This window comes from Poecilia reticulata, unplaced genomic scaffold (genome assembly GCF_000633615.1).
Source record: "Poecilia reticulata strain Guanapo unplaced genomic scaffold, Guppy_female_1.0+MT scaffold_181, whole genome shotgun sequence".
Classification (NCBI taxonomy): domain Eukaryota; kingdom Metazoa; phylum Chordata; class Actinopteri; order Cyprinodontiformes; family Poeciliidae; genus Poecilia; species Poecilia reticulata.
The window spans coordinates 126,389-131,077 of NW_007615018.1; the positions used below are offsets into that span (position 1 = coordinate 126,389).

Here is a 4,689-nt window from a genome sequence, read left to right on the forward strand (position 1 = left end):
GCTGGTTTAGCTTGTGTTAGCGCTGGTTTAGCTTGTGTTAGCGCTGGTTAGCTGTAGAAAGCAGCTTCTGCGTTGCGTTCAGAACAGATGAATGTGGACTGAAGGAGAAAACATGACGCATGTTGCACAGCATCGCTGTCTCTGTTTTCACATGTGAGTAATGAGCTCCATGAGCTTGTAGGCGACATGTTTTTATGTGTTTTTGATGAACGGCTCTGATTTTCATTAAAGCCTTCTGTGTGTTAATCTAATCTTTGTGGCTCTTATTATTTATGGTTTCATAATGTGTGGCTGTGGATTCCTGGGAGACAAATAAAGGCCTTTATTGAGGATGGATTCTGTGGTGAGATGAAAATGAAACGAGCCGAGAACAAAGAGGACAAACACAATGACAAGCGACTCGCTTTTATTAATTCTCGTCATTGTTCATCACTCGTCTCTTCTCCACAAACCACAAATATGGCCGCCTCTCAAACCTCCGTCAGCTTCCTCCAACCAGCAGCCAATCGGATCCGAGCGGCCGGAACCATTAGTTTGTTAAATACTGAATGAAACATATTTACCGTGTTTGATGTTTGTTGTAAATGACGTAAACTCACAAAGATCGAGGTCATTAGTCCAAGTTTGTGTTTATTGAACGTTCAGAAACTACAGCGGCTGTAAAGGTCAAAGGTGAAACAACCTGAACAGGTGATCAGCTCNTGTGTGACTGGATGTGTGTGGCTGGATGTGTGTGGCTGGATGTGTGTGGCTGGATGTGTGTGGCTGAACGGCAGCCACAGACTGGAAGACATTTTAAATATCCGACATGGAGCTTTGGACGTTTACGTCTCGCGGAGTCGCTCGGCGCCATCTTTGGTGGCCACAGACCAGAGCAATCGAGTCGGAACACCACCGGTGTTTTCTTACCGACTGCAGCGAAGTTGTTTTCAGGTTGGATCCTGGATGTTCGCGCTCCGAGGAGTAAGGGGCGTTTAGCTAAAGGTTGAGCCGATTTATGAACGCTAATTTCAGCCAGCTGTTCTCCACTGCTCCCTCCCCAAGCCCTGCCAGCATGCCCAGGTGGGCCCCATCCTTTTGCCCATATGGGGCCCACCTGGGCATGCTGGCAGGGGAGGTTCACATCCGGACCGTTAATTTCCAAACACTCCTGTAAATAAATGCCTCGTCTTGTGACCAACTGATGCTAAAAGTGTTAATTCATGCTGTTACACGAGGCACACTGTCCTGTTAAGTCATATTCAATATTTTAAATCATTTTAATGTGAAACGTTTTCAATAGCTTCCAAATCGTGCCATTAACTCAACATGTGTGTGAAATTGGCGTCTCATTTTCCCTCCCTGCGTATTTAACCCTCCTGTTGTCTTTGTCTCGTCGGATCCTATTTATTTCATTACATGTTTATTACCTGAAATATTTAAACATCACATTTTGACTTTAAATGTGATTCATTTCTTCACCTACATGCAGCTTGAAGAGCTTGAATCAAACGATTCATGAATGTTTAATACATTAATGATTAAATGAGAGAAAACAGCCACTTCCTACCCAAATGGTTCCTGTTCAGTCTGCAGCTGATCTTCTCTCCTGGTTTCTTCCTCCTCAGTCTCTCCAACCTGCTCCTCTTCTGTTGCCTCTACTGTGTTTTCATCATTTATCTCTTCTGGGGTAAATCATGAAAACAGTCTCAGTAACTTGTTGATGGTTTCGCCTCTTTAACTGACGCCATGTCGGTCCGACATTGTGCCGTTGACCTCAGTGACCCTCATTCAGCGCTGGACCCAGTCAGGATGGAGCTCATCCATGTCACACGTCGGTTTGGCTTTAAGAGGACAWATCAGAACATRTCAGTATTAAAGCTGTAAACCTGAYAACACTAGTAAAATAGTTACTTCACAGTAATGTCATAACCTCGATGTCCACTGACAAAACTCRGACTGTTCTACCTAAACAACATGAGCCCGACCTAAATGAGCTCAACAGAAACGGAACATGAACACTCGGACAAAATCACAGAGAAATAAATTATGACACAAAACCAACAAAGCGAATTCAGACACTCACCAGAATGAAATGTGTGGAGCAAAGCTGCAGGTATCTGGGGATGTTGGAGAAGGTAAATATCAGGACGTCTCACCGCTGATCCAGGACATTGTCTCCTTCTCGTTAGCTCCGTTAGCTTAGCTCCGTTAGCTTAGCTCCGTTAGCTTAACGCCGTTAGCTTAGCTCCGTTAGCTTAGCTCCGTTAGCTTAGCTCCGTTAGCTTAACGCCGTTAGCTTAGCCTCCTCAGCTTAGCCTCCTCAGCTTAGCCTCCTCACGTTGTTTCAAGCAGGAAAACAGTGAAACTAAAGTCCGTTTTCCATCTTTTTACCGTTTCAGTCGTGTGATCGGACATTACAGACAATAGCGCAGCAGGTTCGCACCATAGCTAAAATATTTTAAGTAACTTGGATTAAAAAAAGACTGTTGTTTTTGTCGGTTATGTTTATGGGCCCCAAAGATGGCGCTGATGTCCCTGCGTCTGCAGCAGCGACGTCACGCTCCACAGCTCTATAAATAAACACAATCCATAAAGAAATAAAATGAATGATGACGTTTCTGAAAACACCAGACTTTTATCATAGAAACAGAAAAACAATAAATCAATTATAATTCATGAAGCGTGCTACCTGTTAGCATTCAGATGCTATTGAGGCTAGCTTAGCTTCGCTGGTAGGCTAACTGCTGTTCGCACAACTCAAACACAACAACAGTGTTTTATCCGTCAGATCTTAGAAGCAGCTTCATCGCTGCTGTTASCAATGCAGCTGTGCGTCGGATTTACAGGCGTACCAGAAACACATGAATACAAAGGTTCCGCCTCGGGACTTCAGCGTGTCTCAGTCCTGACTCTGACGTGCCTTCCTACTGTGGCGGGAATCACCATGGCAACCAGTGACTCCACCGGACGCCTTATTGGTTCAGTTCTGACGTCAGCCCGACCCGTCGGATCACACTGGGTTGGCTGCACTCTGCAGGGGCCTGATGCAGGTCAAAGGTCAAAAATGTTTTCTTTCAATATTCAGAGTTTCTGTCTGATTCCTTCAACTTTTCAGTGTTAACTTTTCCTCTCCTACCAGCAGAAAACCTGACAGACGTTCATCCTCAGCGCTAGCTGAGCCTGAGCAGGAGGAGGAGGAGGAGGAGGAGGAGGAGGAGGAGGATTTATGGCTGAGCTAATAGAGCTTATCTTCCAACAGGGGAGGAAACAAACTCCATAAAGTCCCGGCGGAGTGAGTCAGTGTGAGCCTGAACCATATCAGGCGTCTCTGTGAGAGCCAGCAGCCGTGCACGTGCTCGTGCACGTGAGCACGTGCACGTGAGGGTGAGAGCAAACAGACGCCTGATGTTTGCAGCATTTCTGAGAAAGTTTTCATCTGAGAGGAAAACAAACCAGTTAAAACACTAAAAACAGCTTAGAGCAAATAAGACGTAAGAACCAGCTTCAGTATGGACATGGGGACATGGAGACATGGAGACATGAGGGCATGGGGACATGAGGACATGGGGACATGGAGACATGGAGACATGGGGACATGGNCCTGAGACTCTAAACCTTCAGATCCACATGTTGCTCCGCTGCTCTAGTTAAACACGATCAGTTCAGAAACGATATGAAATGGAAACAAGTTATTTATTAACTGATTAAGTGTTTTAGATTGTTGTTAAAAACTAATCAGTCACGGCTGATYAGTGGGTGAACTCACAGTGAATCCGTTCATGTTTTACAGCTGCTCCTCTCTAGCAGGTACTGCGGACCCCACTGAACCTTTTAGGGGTAGCAGCACCTCCCTGCCGCCCCCCTTTACTTTCAGCCCTGGCTCTGATTCTTTAAAAATAAGCAGCAGCATCTGCTGGCTGTTACAGTAACCAGATTTAAACTGGTGTCTTTAAAGGACCAGTTTAATCTGATGGTCCACTAAAGCACCAGACGGGAAACGGACCGCCTGGTTCCTCTGACAGGATGAATCCAGGACAGACGGAGCTGCTGCTGCTTTGGTTCAAGGTTTTAATGACCAGTAAAGGATTTCTTGCTTTATAAGAGTCTAAAGATAAAACCATCATCATGATCAGGATCGTCTAAAATATCCAAAACAAACTTTATATTATCTGTAATATGAATATTTGCCATAAAACCAGATTGAGTTTCATCAATAATTGAATGAAGGACGGATTTTATCATCATTGTTAAGAAGACAAACGGGACCCAGTTATCTGGTTCTGGTATCAGAGTTAAACCCTGAGCGACGGCAGCAAAACGTTTTCTATCATTGAAAACCTGCCAGAGAAACGGAGCGAAGTCCAACACGGAGTCTGAAAGTCTGGGATTCCCTGGTTCTGACATGAGCATCCAGAATCAGACGACCTGGTTCTGGATTAGGAACAGAAGAAAAACAACCAGGTTGTTAAACAGATTCAAGCAAAAATCCACAGTTTTGTTGTTACAGTGACATTTATGTTACTTTCTGTTGAGTCTTATATGAAAAAATAACACAAAACTATTTGATCAATGAGGAAATTTTCCTTAAACTCTAAAACAATGAATCATATTCATAGAATCACATTAACAGTTTTGAACAGAGTAAAACACTTAGCATGCTATAGGTACACATAGATAATCTACACATAGATAATCTACACATAGATA

At 44.1% G+C, this 4,689-nt stretch overlaps 1 long non-coding RNA gene across 1 annotated transcript in view; it reads right to left on the reverse strand.

Annotated features, from left to right (window-relative positions):
• The window catches only part of LOC103460081 (uncharacterized), a 9,657-nt gene extending 7,430 nt beyond the window's left edge, over positions 1-2,227 (reverse strand). Inside the window, exons 1-2 of the long non-coding RNA XR_532851.2 lie at positions 2,066-2,227; positions 1,550-1,823 (exon numbers count right to left, since the gene is read on the reverse strand). This is a non-coding gene — a long non-coding RNA (uncharacterized LOC103460081). The remainder of the gene's footprint in view (positions 1-1,549; positions 1,824-2,065) is intronic.
• Positions 2,228-4,689: the final 2,462 nt, after the last annotated feature.